Below are 20264 nucleotides of genomic sequence, written 5' to 3'. Positions count from 1 at the left end.
GTGAAATTATTTAGTCATTTACCATGCAAATAAATGTGGACCAGTATATAAGGAAGTCCCTCAAACAGTAACACACCCCCTGACGAAGTCCAAAGGAGTGACGAAACACATTGGGTGTGGCCAATTACTTATGCCGCATCAACGGAATGGGATTGTTATACCGGCGGCTGTTTAGCCGCTGGTTCAAAGCCTGCACATCCCTAGTTCAAACCCTGTCAAGGCTTGCCCGGCAGGACAGAATCCCGACAGCAGAGGTAAGTAACCCTAACCCTCCCTTAGGGGTGCCTAACACTAACCTCCCCCGTAGTGCCTAACCCTAACCTCCCCCCATTAGTGCCTAAACCTAAACCCCCCTCCCCGCTCCTTAAGCCTAACCCTCCCAGGGGGGGTGCCTAACCCTAACCTTCCCCCCTAGTGCCTAAACCTAACCCCCCGTTCCCCTAGCATAACCCTAACCTTCCCCGGGGGGAGTGCCTAACCCTAAATCCCCCCGGGGTGCCCTAAACCTAATCCCCTTATCCCCGGGCTAATTGAAGAGTTGCCCTGTCCGCGATGATCTGGATGGTGCGGGTCGGAGTTCCGGTGTCAGGAATCTCAATGCCTGTCATGAATCCCTAGCCGGCATTCTGCCATCAGGATTGTGTCACGTAACTACATCCTGCATCGACGTCACTGAGGGATTCTGGCACTTGTGAATACAAGTTTTAGCAGTATGCTGACTGTTATGAACTGAATAAGTGCTTACCCTGTATTCCTCTTTTGACGATATGCTGATTCATTTTAACTTTGTACGTGTTTTTATTACAAGTAAAAATGTGTTATTTCCCTATAATTCACAAGTGTGCGCCCTTATTTTATGTTTGCCCTCTGGGGAAGGTATCTGGATGGTGCTGCACTACATCAGAAGGATTGCATTTGTGAATTTTGCACATACCGACTTTAATATGCATATGTTATAGATGTAGAGATGTAGTTCATATCCCGGCTGTTGGGATGGTGGTGCGATTAGAATGCCAGCACCGGAATCCAACTCCAGTCAGCATCCCGATGGTAAGTATTGGGGTTAGGGGGAGGGTTAGGCACTTGGGAGAGGGTTAGGGTTTGACTGCGGGGGAGGGGAGAGTTAGGTTTAGGCTGCTGGGGGGATAGTTAGGTTTAGGGGTAGGGTTAAAATACTTACCTGCATGTGTCGGTATTCTAACCGTCGGGGTGCCGGCATTGGGATTCTGACTGCCAGAATCCTGAGCACCAGCATTCCATACCCAACCCTATGTATATATGTATGTGTGTATATATATATATATATATATTAGGGATGTGCAGGCTCGGATAGGTTCGAGTTTGCACGTGGAGTTCGGATTTTTCCCTCCAAAAAAACGGAACTCAGAACGAGGCAAAACGTCATCTTACATGGACGAACATCATCATTCCTGGACAAAAGACCAGGAATGATGATGTTCGTCCTTGTAAGATGACGTTTTGCCTCGTTCTGAGTTCCGTTTTTTTGGAGGGAAAAATCCGAACTCCACGTGCAAACTCGAACCTATCCGAGCCTGCACATCCCTAATATATATATATATAATGCACTCCCCCTACAAATCCAGCAATCCGGTTGATTTCCAATGTCGGATCTTTCAATTGGAAAGTGGACAGCCGGTTATGTAGCTACTGATTTTGAGCAATACGGGATTACTTAAAATGGCAAAGCATTTATTTAATCAACAGTAAATAATCAATGCTGCTTTGTGTCTGCAACTTGTCTACCCATTCGTAAACGCATCCATACCTACCCAACATATAACAAATGAGTGCAGAGAGGGGGCTGAGGTCAGCGTATCTTAGCTGGGTGGAGGAACAATAACATCCTTGTCACATTAGGTTCAATATATGTTATTCCGACTGGAGCATGGCCACACCCCCAGTAATGGCTATGCCCCCTAATAAAAAAGGGGTGTGCTGATGTCTTGGCAGCCCTGCTTGTAACCTTCCCCTCCCACACTCAGACCTTGTAAACTGGGGATTTAAACTGGAGAACAAAAATGGTTCTATTTTGTCTTATTTTAAACGGGATGTAGTCGGCGTGTCAACAGTCACAATCCCGACGTTCACTATCGGCTGCAGGATCCCGATGGGACAAAATGCAGACAACTTCAAATGGTAAGTATTAGGGTTAGACAGCAGGAAGGGAGGGTTAGGCTGCGACAGGGCAGGATTAGGGTTACGAAGGGGAGGGTTTGGTTTAGGCTGCGGGGGGAGTGGCTGTTAAGGCTAGGCTGTGGGAGGGGTGGGTTAGGATTGGGGTTAGGTTTAGCCTTAGAATACTTACTGAAAATTGCCGGCATTTTCACAGTTGGGATTCTACTGCCGGCATACTGACCATCGGTATTCTTACTGTCAGGATGCCATACCAAACCCTTTTATACTGTTTATCATGCAACTTTATGACAATTCTTATGGTATCAGGATATATCACAATACGCATCGTGGTTTTGCCTGTTACGATACTGATGAGCAGTCTGACTATAAGCTAAATTTTATTCATGGAGTAGATCTAGGAGAGCGGTGGACAATGAGACCCAGAAGGATGTAATGTACTTGTGTTACAAATACTGTAGCAAACACTAAGGACCATACACAACTGTCAGCCCTAGAGATATATATGTAAAATATATTTGCCTCTTTTGTCAGCACAACGCTGATGGCGTGAAGTCTCTCCAGGACAACTGTGGGATGGGACTTGGACAGTGACCTCACCAGATTGATGCCCTTAATCTTTTTCTCCCTGAAAACAATTAAACAGCAGATCCTGAGAAGTCCTGGTCACAGGTCATTGTGCAGTGTTATGGTATTTCTCATGTTACCACCAGGCAGCATAGTACAGTTACAGCCCCTGACAAAGGCACCTGCGGAGCACCTACAGTATACGGCCCTTGTGTTATTGGGCCTGATTCAGATATGGGAACAGAGCAAGATATAGCAAGTAACTGTGCATCTTGGCAAAACCATGCTACACTGCAGGTCGGCCAGATGTAAATTGTGCCAAGAGATTGAGATTTGGGAGGGGTCTGTCCAAACTGAAATGTATATAGCAGTGTAAAAATAAATCTGTCCAGCAAATTGTGGTCTACATGCAGAAGCAGCCAGTATTTACCCGCAAAAAAAAATATATATTTGCACCCCTTGCATTGCTACATGGTTTGTCCAGGTAAACAGCTACTTGCTATATCTTATAGTACATACACATAGGACGATCGATAACGATATCGTTGTTCGATCTCCCGGGTGTGCTGGATGATTGATATCGATCATCCAGCACACCATGTACCCACCAACGACTATAACGATTGCGGGTCCCTATAGTATGTGTGGTTGATATCGACCATGCGTGCCCATGCATCGCAGATTGTTGGTGGGCGAAAAATTCATGATATGAACATGACGATATGATCAATATCGTTACCATTCATATCGTCAATTTTAATCATACCGTGTGTAGTGTTCATTCTAACTCGAGCTAGAGAGGGCAGCCTTCTGCGCGCCCGAAAAGGGGGCGTGGTCATGAAAAGGAGGCATGTCTATAAGACGCGTCCCCTTTTCATCATACTTTGGGGCGTGCCTGGCGCTTACGGACATGCCGGGCAGCCCCCAAGCGCTGCAGAAAGGGAGAATAGATGCCGGGCACATGCGCCCGGCGACTATTCTCCGGCGGTGACCGGGACACGGCATGTTTCTCCACCCGCGGGCACTGCGTCCCGCCGGTGAGAATGGCAGCCGCAGGCTGTGAGGGCAGGGCGCTTTTTGCCCTCCTCCTGGAGGGCAGGGTGCTTTTTGCCCTCCAGGAGGAGGGCAGGGCGCCGCGCCCCGCTAAAACAGCCTAGCGGGAACGCTACGTGTGTACATACCATTACTCTACTCCCAAATCTGAATCGGGCTCATTGCTTAGTGACAGACAAATTATTATTAAATGTAAACAAATATTAAAATAAAATAATAAGAGCTAAATTTTGGCATCCAGTTGGAAAGCCATCTACATACAGCTTTCTCACATACAGTACATAACTCCACCAACAGGTCGTGTTTTAAGGATTTTCTTCACCATGCGCATGTGAATTAGTGGATTATTACAACTGGACCTGAAAACCTCAGTCTTGGGTGGAATTATATAATCCAGGCTTGCCTACCCTCCCAATTTGGCCGGGAGCCTCCCGATTTTCGGGTGCCGCTCCCGGCCCCCCAGAAAGGCAGGCAAGCCTCCCGGATGACTCACACCCTCCCCACCTCCCCCCTGAAAAAAACAGAAATCCCCGCAGCGGGGGGCCCGGTGACGCAATTCGCGCAGAATCGCGTCATCATGGCCCCGCCCCCTGCTTCACAATGCCTAAAATCACGGCATTGTGAAGAGGGGGCGGAGTCACGATGACGCGATCGTGCGGCTCCGCCCCCAGTGTGACCCAATATGGCCGCTCCGCCCCCAATGGCCGGCCCCGCCCCCCTCTATTAGCCGACAATCAGCTCCCTCCCGGAAGGCTGGAGCTGATTGTCGGCAAGTATGATATAATCATACTTAACTACTCTCCTGGAAGGAGTGGGAGACTCACAATTTTTCAGGTAGTCCCGCAGAACCCTACAAGTGTGGGTGGGGAGATAATTTGAGGTCTTTAGGAAGGGGCGGGGCTAAAACTATGTGAATCAACAAGCCCCGTCCCCAAAGTGGTCAGCTGCATCTCGTCTTTGGGCCTTTCAGAGAGGAGAATGCAAAACTATTCAAGTGTGTACTGTATATAATAGATGACAAAATTAGAAAATGAAAAACCTGCACTCCTTCCCACTCATAGGGCAGTGGTCTTACCAACAACCCTAACATAAGCTTGCCGACATTCTAGCTGCCCTCTTTGGGAAGGAGCAGCCAGGTTGGCATAGCAGGGGGGCGTGGCCAGCATAGGCGGGCATGGGCATTTGCAGACGGAGCGGGGGGCATGGTTGAGATTACTAGCATTGTGAATCAGAATGCAAGTCATGATGACGCGATTCAGAGTGAATCGCGGCATCAGCCATTGGAGGAGTTGAAGGCCGCCAGGAGGCTTGCCTACTTTTCCGGGGGGCCGGGAGCGGCACCCGGTTTTCGGGAGGCTCCCAACCGAATCGGGAGGGTAGGCAAGTATGCCCTAACAGTTCCACTGAGAAACACAGGATCTCCTGGTTGGACTGTAGAGGCATCGCTGTGTCTGAAGAGAGCACAAAAAGTAACACTTCCTTAGTTTCACTTTCTTTATTTGGGGGGGGGGGGGAATTCTCCTTTAATCCATTCGCCTGCTCCCACTGGGAGAAATTCTCAGAATATTACCTAAGGGGACCGGAAATGAGAATCCCTGTTCTAGATGACTATGAGGCCTATTTATCAAATAATATTAGTGGATATACCAGCATATATTAAGTATCCCCTGAATGTATGTACAGGGGAACGCAGCAGACATCAGAGTCCTCTGTCTCAGATCAGAAAAGCAGCCTCCATAGGTTTTCTATAGGGTGCTTAATTGCTGAATTTACCAGCAGACCGCAAATGCGCAGTAGCGCTGCCGGCCCCAGAAACTGATAGTAAAGTGATTGCTAATGCGATAATTTCTTATTGCCATTATAAGCAGTGATATGAGATAATTATCAGGACTAAAACTCACTAATTAATAAATGGGCCCCCATGTATGTATTTATTTAATTACTGTTCATTGCAAAGGATTCTTGTATACTATTTAATTACAACTCTGCTTTTTTATATTTATTTTTAATTACCTGTATTTCATTTATGATAAATTTTTCTATACATTGTATAAATAGTTCAGAGTTCCCAGAAATACAGTCACAGTAGAGGTGTCTGTACAGAAATATTGTGCTGTCTGACACTAAAGCCGGGTACACACAGAGGATCGGACGACATATTGGGCACATCGGCCTGTGGTCCTGATTCACACCTGCTCACGAGCGCTGATCGCTCGCAAGCGGGTCAATGTTGCCCTAGTGCGCATGCGCACGACGGAGGGAGCTCCATCGTGCGCATGCATGAGACCCGAATAGCGATGGCCAAGCCGTCGCTATGGGTCTCGCACCAAAGGGGGCGTGCTGTCGATGGTGAGTGACAGCATGCCCCCTTTGGTGGGCCTGCCGGGGGCGTTGCTGCCCAGATGGAGGCATTCCCATGGGAACGCCTACCTGGGTCCGGCCCCACTGACATCACTAGTGATGTCAGTGGGAGTGCTTTCGGCTCTGATAGAGCCAAAAGCACTCCTGGGCTTGCGGCAGCGAGACCCTACTGCAGGGTCTCGTCGCAAGTCTGATGGTCGCGATGGTCTTGACCATCGCGACCATCTTTTTGGCCACTCGCATAAGCTGTGGGTGGTCACCCACAGCTATACGAGCGGCCAGGAGGCAGCTCCAATAATAGGTAGGATGGCCCTGATTCAGAGCGAGCGCTCTTGTCAGAGCATCCGGCTCTGAATCAGGCCCTGTGTGTACCGGCTATGTCGCTGATGATGCACACTCCCACGCGCCGTCAACTACACCCATCAGTCCTGCATTGTCAGCGGGGGCCATGCTGCCGAGTGCAGCAAAGCTCCTGCTGTCGCTCCGTCACTGCCAACATCGGTGCTGGGTACACATCGCTAAGTGTGTACCCAGCATAATTTATCATCACAGAATTGGAATGACACTAAGTAATAGTATAGCCTAAAATAAAGAAAGCAACAAGCAGCAACACTGACTCTTCCCCTGTTCCTCACTTACCAGTCGTTGCTGGAAAGCAGATTAAATGCATCATTGAGTGATGGGTCCGGTCTGGGCAGCTCTCTGGACACAGATGGGCGAGTGACCTCTGTGCAATGATGAGTAGACAATTGGACTTTGTTGGAGCTTTTTGGTGCTAAGAACATAAAACAGGTCAGACAATGCAGGGCCAGTGCTCACATGCAGCAGTTACATGTACATGTACAGTTATCTTATTAGAAAACCATGTAATACGAGTTTCAATTGCAGGAGATGTCAGCTCACAAAGCTTTCAGTTACTCACTGACATCATGTTTGCAGGCATGTAAGTAGGTAAAGTTGCTGTACTTAGATGTGTGATAAATATTATTATATACAACAATCACAGCAGGGAGGGTGTGTCATCATGGCCCCCGTCCCACCCACATCACTGGGGAAGGGGGCCTGCTCTTCTCTCCCCCAGCCATGTGAACCTCCCTATTGGTTAGAATTACACGGGGACTCATATTGTTATACTGTGCCTGGATGTTCTCACAAAAGAAGTCAGAATATAATTATTGCAAATTCACTGTTCCTGTTCTGCAGTTTTTACCTGAGGAGTCTTTAGACTTCAAACCCTATTTAGGGGTGGTGGTCTAATATCTAGTATCTAATATGTAGTCTCACAGCAAAAGGGCCATACAGAGCAACCAGTTATGCCACCCAGGGAGTACAGGGGCAATGGGGCACTAGTACTGCCCAGTGGCACTTTGTAGTCTGGCAAGGAACTTGGCAGCACAGCCTTAAGATGTGACCAGCTACCTGCTCCCGACCCAACCATCTCTTCATGAGGTCATGATGATGTCACATGTAAGAGGGTTGGGGTAAGACAAAATATGCATATACTCAACTAAAACCATTTGCCCACTGACCGTATTATTATTATTAGGGGTGTGCACCGGCCACTTTTCGTGTTTTGTGTTTTGGTTTTGGATCTGGATCTTTCTTCGTGTTTTGGATCTGGATTGGTTTTGCCAAAACCACCCTTGCGTGTTTTGGGTTCTGGGTTTTGTGTTTTGGATCTGTATTTTTTTGAAAAAAAGCATAAAAACAGCTAAAATCACAGAATTTGTAGGTTTTTCTGCTCCTATGCTATTATTAACCTCAATAACCTTAATTTCCACTCATTTCCAGTCTATTCTGAATACCTCACACCTCACAATAGTGTTTTTATGTCCAAAAGGTTGCACCGAGGTAGCTGGATGACTATGCTAAGCGACACAAGTGGGCGGCACAAACACGTGACCCATCTAGGCGTGAAACTGCAGTGGCAGACAGGATGGCATTGAAAAACTAGGCCCCAAACTGTACATAATGCAAAGAAAAAAAAGAGGTGCAAGATGGAATTGTCCTTGGGCCCTCCCACCCACCCTTATGTTGTATAAACAGGACATGCACACTTTAACAAACCAATCATTTCAGCGCCAGGGTCTGCCACACAACTGTGGCTGAAATGATTGGTTCGTTTGGGCCCCCACAAAACAAGCTGGCAATTTATCTGTCCCTGCACAAACTGGCTCTACGGAGGCAAGATGTCATCCTCATCCTCCTCATCCACCGATTCCTCACCCTCTTCAGTGTGTACATCCTCATCCTCACAGAGTATTAATTCGTCCCTGCTGGAACCACAGGTCCCTCTGTACGTTCTGGAGGCTGGTCTCCCTGGAAGAGTTGATAATTCATTTTATGAACATCATCTTCTCCACATTTTGTGGAAGCAACCTCCTACGCCTTTCGCTGACAAGGTTCCCGGCTGCACTAAACACTCTTTCGGAGTACACACTGGAGGGGGGGCAACTCAGGTAAAATAGAGCCAGTTTGTACAGGGACCTCCAAATTGCTTCTTTTTCCTGCCAGTACAGGTACGGACTGTCTGACATGCCTACTTGGATGCTGTCACCGATGTAATCCTTTAACAGACAGACGCACGCTTGTCGCTGCTGCTTTGAGGATTCAAGTGCGGCTACAGCCCACACAATTCACAAAGACAGAAAAAAAAAAGAATATTTTTATTGTTTGTGGAGCACACTTTGAGGGTTACACCACCCTTTAACAGACAGACGCACGCTTGTCGCTGCTGCTTTGAGGATGCAAGTGCGGCTACAGCCCACACAATTCACAAAGACAGAAAAAAGAAGAATATTTTAATTGTTTGTGTAGAACACTTTGAGGTGTCACCACCCTTTAACAGACAGACGCACGCTTGTCGCTGCTGCTTTAAGGATGCAGGTGCGGCTACAGCCCACACATTTCACAAAGACCAAAAAAAAAAGAACAATATTTTAATTGTTTGTGTAGAACACTTTGAGGTGTCACCACCGTTTAACAGACAGACGCACGCTTGTCGCTGCTGCTTTAAGGATGCAGGTGCGGCTACAGCCCACACAATTCACATAGACAGAAAAAAAAAGAACAATATTTTAATTGTTTGTGTAGCACACTTTGAGGGTGTCACCACCCTTTAACAGACAGACGCATGCTTGTCGCTACTGCTTTGAGGATGCAAGTGTGGCTACATCGCACACAAGTCACAAACACATTAAAAAAATAGTTTTTTATTTTTTGGAACACTTTGAGAGTTACACCACCCTTTAACAGACAGACGCACGCTTGTTGCTGCTGCTTTAAGGATGCAGGTGCGGCTACAGCCCACACAATTCACAAAGACCGAAAAAAAAAGAACAATATTTTAATTGTTTGTGTAGAACACTTTGAGGGTGTCACCACCCTTTAACAGACAGACGCACGCTTGTCGCTGCTGCTTTAAGGATGCAGGTGCGGCTACACCCCACACAATTCACATAGACAGAAAAAAGAAGAATATTTTTATTGTTTGTGTAGCACACTTTGAGGGTGTCACCACCCTTTAACAGACAGACGCACGCTTGTCGCTGCTGCTTTAAGGATGCAGGTGCGGCTACATCGCACACAAGTCACAAACACATTAAAAAAATAGTTTTTTATTTTTTGGAGCACTTTGAGAGTTACACCACCCTTTAACAGACAGACGCACGCTTGTCGCTGCTGCTTTAAGGATGCAGGTGCGGCTACAGCCCACACATTTCACAAAGACCGAAAAAAAAAGAACAATATTTTAATTGTTTGTGTAGAACACTTTGAGGGTGTCACCACCCTTTAACAGACAGACGCACGCTTGTCGCTGCTGCTTTAAGGATGCAGGTGCGGCTACAGCCCACACATTTCACAAAGACCGAAAAAAAAAGAACAATATTTTAATTGTTTGTGTAGAACACTTTGAGGGTGTCACCACCCTTTAACAGACAGACGCACGCTTGTCGCTGCTGCTTTAAGGATGCAGGTGCGGCTACAGCCCACACATTTCACAAAGACCAAAAAAAAAAGAACAATATTTTAATTGTTTGTGTAGCACACTTTGAGGGTGTCACCACCCTTTAACAGACAGACGCATGCTTGTCGCTGCTGCTTTAAGGATGCAGGTGCGGCTACAGCCCACACATTTCACAAAGACCAAAAAAAAAAGAACAATATTTTAATTGTTTGTGTAGCACACTTTGAGGGTGTCACCACCCTTTAACAGACAGACGCACGCTTGTCGCTGCTGCTTTAAGGATGCAGGTGCGGCTACAGCCCACACAATTCACAAAGACAGAAAAAAAAAGAACAATATTTTAATTGTTTGTGTAGCACACTTTGAGGGTGTCACCACCCTTTAACAGACAGATGCACGCTTGTCGCTGCTGCTTTAAGGATGCAGGTGCGGCTACAGCCCACACATTTCACAAAGACCAAAAAAAAAGAACAATATTTTAATTGTTTGTGTAGCACACTTTGAGGGTGTCACCACCCTTTAACAGACAGACGCACGCTTGTCGCTGCTGCTTTGAGGATGCAGGTGGAATCTAGACGGGATTTGGAACCGAGGACACACTACCTCCATCAATTGTCTAAATCCCACTGCACTAATGTCGGATACCGGACGCACGTCTAACACCAACATAGCAGTCAAGGCCTCAGTTATACGTTTTGCTTCAGGATGACTGCTGTCGTACTTCATCCTCATCGCTAGGGACTGTTAGAGGGTCAATTGTTTAGTAAAAGTAGTGATGTTCCTACTTCCTCTCTGGGATGATGAACAACTCCCAGCAGCAGCAACAGCACTAGGAGGAAGTGGTTCTTGATCTTTCCCTATTTTATTTTTATCGGAGAAAGTTTGGTCCTCCATTTATGTTATATTGATATATATACGTGCGGCTAAAGCGCACACAAACACAGAAAATATTATTTTATTTTTGCTGGAGAGTAGTGCACTTTGTGGGTTACACCACCCTTTAAGAAATGAGCCAGCCGGCTCTTTACTTATGGGACACAGGCGCACGCTTGGCGCTGCTCCTTTGTTGATGCACGTGCAGCCACAGTGCACACAATTCACAAACACAGAAAATAATTTTTTTTTGGGTTTGGACTGGAGTGTACTTTCGGGGGTTACAGCACCCTTAACGGTCAAGCCAGCCGGCCCTTTACTTATGACACAGGCGCACGCTTGGCACTACTTTGTTGATGCACGTGCGGCTACTGCGCACACAATTCACAAACACAGAAAATAATTTTTTTTTTGGTTTGGACTGGAGTGTACTTTCGGGGGTTACAGCACCCTTAACGGTCAAGCCAGCCGGCCCTTTACTTATGACACAGGCGCACGCTTGGCACTACTTTGTTGATGCACGTGCGGCTACTGCGCACACAATTCACAAACACAGAAAATAATTTTTTTTTTGGTTTGGACTGGAGTGTACTTTCGGGGGTTACAGCACCCTTAACGGTCAAGCCAGCCGGCCCTTTACTTATGACACAGGCGCACGCTTGGCACTACTTTGTTGATGCACGTGCGGCTACTGCGCACACAATTCACAAACACAGAAAATTATTTTTTTTTTGGTTTGGACTGGAGTGTACTTTCGGGGGTTACAGCACCCTTAACGGTCAAGCCAGCCGGCCCTTTACTTATGACACAGGCGCACGCTTGGCACTACTTTGTTGATGCACGTGCGGCTACTGCGCACACAATTCACAAACACAGAAAATAATTTTTTTTTTGGTTTGGACTGGAGTGTACTTTCGGGGGTTACAGCACCCTTAATGGTCAAGCCAGCCGGCCCTTTACTTATGACACAGGCGCACGCTTGGCACTACTTTGTTGATGCACGTGCGGCTACTGCGCACACAATTCACAAACACAGAAAATAATTTTTTTTTTGGTTTGGACTGGAGTGTACTTTCGGGGGTTACAGCACCCTTAACGGTCAAGCCAGCCGGCCCTTTACTTATGACACAGGCGCACGCTTGGCACTACTTTGTTGATGCACGTGCGGCTACTGCGCACACAATTCACAAACACAGAAAATAATTTTTTTTTTGGTTTGGACTGGAGTGTACTTTCGGGGGTTACAGCACCCTTAACGGTCAAGCCAGCCGGCCCTTTACTTATGACACAGGCGCACGCTTGGCACTACTTTGTTGATGCACGTGCGGCTACTGCGCACACAATTCACAAACACAGAAAATAATTTTTTTTTTGGTTTGGATTGGAGTGTACTTTCGGGGGTTACAGCACCCTTAACGGTCAAGCCAGCCGGCCCTTTACTTATGACACAGGCGCACGCTTGGCACTACTTTGTTGATGCACGTGCGGCTACTGCGCACACAATTCACAAACACAGAAAATAATTTTTTTTTTGGTTTGGACTGGAGTGTACTTTCGGGGGTTACAGCACCCTTAACGGTCAAGCCAGCCGGCCCTTTACTTATGACACAGGCGCACGCTTGGCACTACTTTGTTGATGCACGTGCGGCTACTGCGCACACAATTCACAAACACAGAAAATATTTTTTTTTTTGGTTTGGACTGGAGTGTACTTTCGGGGGTTACAGCACCCTTAACGGTCAAGCCAGCCGGCCCTTTACTTATGACACAGGCGCACGCTTGGCACTACTTTGTTGATGCACGTGCGGCTACTGCGCACACAATTCACAAACACAGAAAATAATTTTTTTTTTGGTTTGGACTGGAGTGTACTTTCGGGGGTTACAGCACCCTTAACGGTCAAGCCAGCCGGCCCTTTACTTATGACACAGGCGCACGCTTGGCACTACTTTGTTGATGCACGTGCGGCTACTGCGCACACAATTCACAAACACAGAAAATAATTTTTTTTTTGATTTGGACTGGAGTGTACTTTCGGGGGTTACAGCACCCTTAACGGTCAAGCCAGCCGGCCCTTTACTTATGACACAGGCGCACACTTGGCACTACTTTGTTGATGCACGTGCGGCTACTGCGCACACAATTCACAAACACAGAAAATAATTTTTTTTTTGGTTTGGACTGGAGTGTACTTTCGGGGGTTACAGCACCCTTAACGGTCAAGCCAGCCGGCCCTTTACTTATGACACAGGCGCACGCTTGGCACTACTTTGTTGATGCACGTGCGGCTACTGCGCACACAATTCACAAACACAGAAAATAATTTTTTTTTTGGTTTGGACTGGAGTGTACTTTCGGGGGTTACAGCACCCTTAACGGTCAAGCCAGCCGGCCCTTTACTTATGACACAGGCGCACGCTTGGCACTACTTTGTTGATGCACGTGCGGCTACTGCGCACACAATTCACAAACACAGAAAATAATTTTTTTTTTGGTTTGGACTGGAGTGTACTTTCGGGGGTTACAGCACCCTTAACGGTCAAGCCAGCCGGCCCTTTACTTATGACACAGGCGCACGCTTGGCACTACTTTGTTGATGCACGTGCGGCTACTGCGCACACAATTCACAAACACAGAAAATAATTTTTTTTTTGGTTTGGACTGGAGTGTACTTTCGGGGGTTACAGCACCCTTAACGGTCAAGCCAGCCGGCCCTTTACTTATGACACAGGCGCACGCTTGGCACTACTTTGTTGATGCACGTGCGGCTACTGCGCACACAATTCACAAACACAGAAAATATATTATTTTTTTAGCACTTGGGGGGAGCACCCCTGATGGACAGAGCACCCCCTGGACAACACTGCAGCACTCCTTTAGGACTGGGACACTGCACAGGACTTTGGAGTGGACACAGCCCCTATGGAGAACTGACTGCACAACACAGTCCAGCCAGCCCCTATGGACTTTGAAGTAGTGGACACAGCCCCTATTAACAACAGCAGCACAGCACAACACAGCCAGCCCCTATGGACTTTGAAGTAGTGGACAACAGCAGCACTACACTACACAGCCCTAACTCCCACCCTCCCTCTTCACTGTCCACAGCCGAGTGAGAAAATGGCGCCGACGTGGGTACCTTATATAGGATCCAAAACCCGCGAGACTCGGAAGGCGGGATGATGACGTTTTGCCTCGATTTCAGATCCGAGTCAGGCGGGAAAAGTCGAGCCTGATTCGGATCGGACTCGGATCGGGGGGGCTCGGGGGGGTTCGGATTTCAGAAATCCGAACCCGCTCACCCCTAATTATTATTATAGAATATGTACTCCACACTATGTGCAAGTGGTAACACTGTACATCATAGATCTTTAAATGTTCATAAAACAATAAAACCAGCATTGGGCATTCCGCGGGAGGATATGCTTGGGGAAAATAATATTTGGTGCCCATAGCTCTGTTATGGTGAGGCTCACTGACATTTTGCTAGGCCATTTAATTCAGAGTAGACCAGAGTTTCCCAAACTCTACCATTACAGTCCTGGCTTTAGGGATATCCCTGCTTGAGTCCAGATGGTTAAATCAAATTGACTCATCTGTGCTCAAGCAAGACTGTAATGGCGGAGATTGGGAAACTCTGGTGTAGACAATAAAAACAAATATCTTACTGGCTAGTACAGCAATTAGGTAATAAATGAATGGGGGGGGGGGGAGCGGAGTGTAGTGAATTACCCCTGGAATAAATCTCAACACAAAATATAAGATTTTTTTTTTGTTTTGTTTTCAAAGGGCAGAAGTTGAAAATGTTTAAAAAACTTACGGTCTTTGGTCATCTTAGCCTTTGGAGGTGCAGGTTTGGACCACTTAATTTCTGTCTGTCCTGATGGTCTTAGTCGTACTGGGTTATATATCTCTGCAGATGTAATACATACAGGGAATTGACAAAAGCTCATGTGTTAAATATATAATAAATGAAAAATAAATACATAAAAAAGTGGAAAAAGTAAAAGTAAATAAACATAGATTGTAAGGAAACCCCACTATTGTTGGTATATGGAGTGTGCTACTGCTCCTCCGCCATGATGCTCCACTCCATGAAGCATCTGATCCTTTACCAAGATGGCCACCATTCTTTAGTCTACGCATGCGCAACTCCATCTTAACTCACTGCGTTTGAGCACTACAGTAGATCACAGTCATTTACTGCTTAGCTCTGTGGGGGACCCTGCTAAATCCTGTGCTCTGCTCCATCACTGCTGCCTGTATACATAACTGTGAGTACGGCTGTACTGAAACTGTGCACTACAATAATTACAAGCTCCTGGTTAACTCTGTCTGGCTGGACTGCCTATCAAACCGCTGGAGTCTACTATTTAATAACCGTGTACAGCACAAAATAGCGTACACATTTCAACAATTATGACCTAGATCTTTGGGCGAATGTTTGGGTACCAAAGTCCCTGCAGCTTCTGAGTACATATAAAAGGCTGGTGGAATATACAACATTCTGGGATCTACATAAGCTTAGGGCAGATCAGGGCTGTGCAACTGGCAGATGCTGCCTTCCACACCTCTGCAGACCAACATTCTCTGACAGCCTCCATAAACTCTTTTGTATGTGTTTATCTTATTAAACATTATTTGATCTGTGAGCACACACATGAGACCCACTACCCAGGCAGCACTGGGCTATATAAATGGTGCCCGGAAACGGAAGAAAAAAAACTATTTACCAGACAATGTAGGCAAAGTCTCCAGTTGGATGTTATAATAGGCAGGATTCATGTCCTCAACATCTGGGATTCTTCCAGTACTTTTACGGGGAACATTAGGAATTGCGGGCAGCTGCAATCAGTAACATACAGGACCCAGCATAATAAGGAACATACAATATAATAATAACAACACATACAGTATTATAACAGAGATGATGAAGTGAAGAGCAGCTCAATAGGACAGCAGAAGATAATATGTAATAATATACACACTCATATCAGAAACTAGCTGAACTATATATACTAGCTGTAGTATCCAGCATCACCCAGGTTTAAATCTTCAAGTTATTAAGTTATATTATGTGATATTGTCCAAATCCATCTACTGGAATGCCCAGAACAGACTCCGTGGGTCAAAGTTCCACCCAGCCTCCCCGGGTCAAAGTTCTGCCCAGCGTACACCAACAGGAGGTCTGACTGGGAATTCAACCACCTTGTATGTCTTCTGTGGGGGTTGGTATGGGATCCTGGCTGCCAAAATACTAACAGCAGCATCCCGACAGTAAGAGTCACGATACTTTAGGTAAGTATCCTTCCACAAACTTACCCCTACCCCTAACTCTCCCTCCCGGTGCCTGAACCTAACCTCCCCCCTAGTGTCTAAACCTAAACTCCCCATCCTCGCACCCTAAACTTAACCCTCCCTCCTTAGTGCCTAACCCTAACCCTCCCCCCTAATGAATAACCTTAAACCTAACCCTCCCCCTAACCCATGATATTTACCTTCAGGATGCCGGCGGTCGAGATTCTGGAGCCGGGATCCCGACATTGTTGGGATTGCGGCGCCAGTATTTTTACGGTCGGCATCCCGCATGCCGGGATGCTGACTACATCCCCTTATGGGATCCAATGTTACCACTCTATGAAGTTTCCATCCAAATCCATCCAGTGGAAGACTCAGAACAGACTCCTGGGTAAAAGTTCTGCCCATCGTACACCAAGCATCACCCAGGTTTACAAGGGAGGTCCGACCAGGACACTAAACCCCTAAAACCTGGCAAACTCATAAATTTCAACTAAATGTATTGTCATTTCATAATTACTACTGTAAGTCATTTACATACATTGTAAAGTGTCATGTGCAATGTTTGACTATTTTATACTACAGAACTTAAATTCTTATTAGCGTTTGATTACAGACAGACAGGTAGGTAGATAGACAGACAGACAGACATAGATATATAGATAGATAGATAGATAGATAGATAGAGAGAGAGAGAGATAGATAGATAGATAGATAGATAGATAGATAGATAGATTTTACTTTCTAACTAACAGATATATATTTAGTGATTTTCTAATGTTACCAGAATTCTGACCCGTGGAATAACAGTTGGGCATTTTTTTTATATGTTTTTGATGCAACAAAAAAAGTAAAATATAGTAAAAACATGGCTCACAAATGTTGTATATGAACTTTTTGCTGTTGAACAGTCTGACTTGTAAATAAGTTTTGTGGTCAGCACCCCATAAACATATCAATGCATACTTGGTTACCCTCCCGGTACCTGCGGGAGGCTCCCGATATCTCAGGTATCTCCCGGGAAAGCAGGCACTTCTCCCACATTTTGGGGAGAATGGGGAAAGTTGTTAAATAAAAGTTAAACAAATGGTTTTTATCCCATGGCGGATATAATAGAGATAACTACAAATATAAAATTTTCTAAATGAATTGACAATAGCACAAAATCCAGTAGAGGCTGAGGAAAACATGAAATCATCACGACTCACCTGGTCACAGGTCTGAGTGCCTGGAAAGCTGAGCTTAGCCTTTGGAGGCTCAGGTTTGGACCACTTCATTTCTGTCTGTCCTGATTGTCGTACTGGGTTATATATCTCTGCAGATGTAATATATACAGGGAATTGACAAACACACATGTATTTTACATATAAATGAAAAATAAATACATAAAAAAAGTTGAAAAGTAAATAAACACAGATTGTAAGAAAACCACACTATTGTTGGCAGTGACGTGCAGTGAGGTAAATGGCTGGGGAGGCACTGGCTAGTATCAGCGTAGATTTACAGATACATATATGAACCCAAGGGTTCATGTGGGCATTACACATAGGTGCAGTAGTATATAGTGCTGGAAATTTGGTGTGTTTTGATCAGGGATGTGCGGAAAAAGTAGACAGGGGAGGTTATTTAATAACCGTGTACAGCACAAAAAATAGTATACACATATCAACAATTATGACATAGATCTTTGGGCGAATGTTTGGGTACCAAAGTCCCTGTTGCTTCTGAATATATACAAAAGGCTGGCGGAACATACAGCATTCTGGGAACCAATGGCGGAATATACAACATTCTGGGAGCCAATCAATATTATAATAACATATACAGTATAACAGAGATGATGAAGTGAGGAGAAGCCCAATAGGACAACAGAAGACACAGTAATATGTAATAATATAATATAGGGATTACCACTCATATCAGAAAAGGCGCACATTAACATATAAAGCATATATATATATATATATATATATATAGATATATATGTGAATTCCAAAAGGGCGGCACTCCCATTACCACAATAACAGCCTTGGTTCCCTCCGTAGGTGCCCCTATTCAGGAGACCAAACATACAGAATTCAATTGCGGCGGCACTCAGGTATATAATAATCAGCACAGGAGAAGGCTAACCTGCTCCTGTGCTGATTATTCTATACCTGAGTGTGGCCGCAATTGAATTCTGTGTATATATATATATATATATATATATATAAATCAATAGAAGAAAACAGCGCCAAATTTGTCCACTCTGTTTAACGTGAAATACCTTTCACAAGTGTGTGTTTTTTGTTTTTTTATATTGGTAAATCTAATAGAAATATAATAGAAATATTATACATACATATATATATATATATATATATATACATATACTATTTGTATATGTAGCACTCCCTTGATAAGTATAAGGTGTCTGCTTGGTCAACAAAAAATGGTGGCCATGGCTAGGCCACCTTGGTACAGGAAACAATATGACAATATAGCTGACCACAAGCGCCTCCTAGTGCATATACAGTGAACCAATTAAACCTGTGCAAATCTCGCAACCTGTGCAAAAACAATTTTTTGTGTTTATATCCTTGTCCTTATCCAGGACCGTGACATACAAGTGACTTTGTGCAATAACTACAACCGTGTAATATATATGAATAAATATATTTAAAACTGCATAAATAATGTGCATAAAATTTTTTAATTAAATAAAACAATTCATAGACAACACACAATGACATAAATACACAGAAATAATGGATAAAAAGCTAGTACTAAAAGATATTAAATAGCGATTTTTAGTGAAAAATAAATATATATTTTCTAAAATAAATCGGATTTATAGCTTATCTTTTCCAGCAGTATTTTGGGAAGAGTTCATAAAGTGCAAGGTCAGGGTGTCAACGCGTTTCATCCTCTGGACTTCATCAAGGGGAAGTGTATGCATAGAGACAGAGCAGGGTTTATATACCTTAAGTACAGGAAGCACATGTCCTCATTTCGTGACATCATTTCCTGTTACCTATTTCAGGTCAAAAAGCCATATAATGTCCAGATTTTAACAATAAAATTTGTATTATGGCACTCATTATAAACAATATAAAACATAGAAAGCAAATAAATTATGTGAGTCAATGTTTTTCTGCTTCATGATTATAGTTCTGTCCAAGTGGAACGCATGTGAGGCGCACCCCGTCATTTCCGGTCATGTGGTCCGCGGGCTGGTATTGGTTTAACATAATGCCAGTCTAGGTGGAACGCAGGGAGAACACAGGATGAGCGCACCGCGTCACTTCCTGTTCCATGTAGTATTGGTTAAGTGACTACCAGTCCCCATATTACATCACCACTAAATAGCTATTAAGATGTTATTTTTCCATCTCCAGGTCCCCACCGGAGGATGTGTCGCTCGCTTGTAATTGTATTAGTAGACCATGAGGTCGTTTTAGATGAAGGCGGCAGCCATTTTTGTAGTTTTTTTACATTAAAGCGGCGGCCATTTTTGTAGTTCTTTTACATGAAGTCGGCGGCCATTTTTGTAGTTCTTTTACCACTTGTAGCAGTCGTCTTTATGGTTTTGAGTGCTATGTCAAACACTAATTGGGGTCAATCGGAAAACAGAGGTTTGCCATTCTTAACATAAGATGTTCAATGTTTTTCCTTGACTGTTTGTATTCCATCACTGTTCTTCCAATATTTATGGATCGTTATAATACTTCGGATAGGGACGGCGGCCATCTTGGTAGTTCTTTCATAACCTGTGGCAGCCATCTTTGTAGTTCCTAGATGCTATGACCAGTGCCATTCAATAAAGAACTGGGAGGAATTAGCATTCTTATTCTGGGATGCTAAACGTCTTTATTGACCATTAACACGTATCCTGAAAAAGAGGAGAAAATTAAGGCAGACACAAATATGATGAGCTATTTAATCAGAGACTCCATTCCCTGATTGTCAATGCAGAAAGTGAACTATACAAAAAGACAATAGTCTATGGATA

At 44.9% G+C, this 20264-nt stretch overlaps 1 pseudogene; it reads right to left on the bottom strand.

Annotated features, from left to right (window-relative positions):
* LOC148542967 (TOG array regulator of axonemal microtubules protein 1-like) overlaps positions 1 to 20264 on the bottom strand; it is a 33650-nt pseudogene that overhangs the window by 2113 nt on the left and 11273 nt on the right.

The sequence above is a fragment of the Taudactylus pleione genome, unplaced genomic scaffold, assembly GCF_031769625.1.
Source record: "Taudactylus pleione unplaced genomic scaffold, aTauple2 ptg000007l, whole genome shotgun sequence".
In the NCBI taxonomy this organism is placed as follows: Eukaryota; Metazoa; Chordata; class Amphibia; order Anura; family Myobatrachidae; genus Taudactylus; species Taudactylus pleione.
The sequence above is the reverse complement of the archived record's forward strand: the minus strand, read 5'-3'. Positions and strand labels throughout refer to the sequence as shown.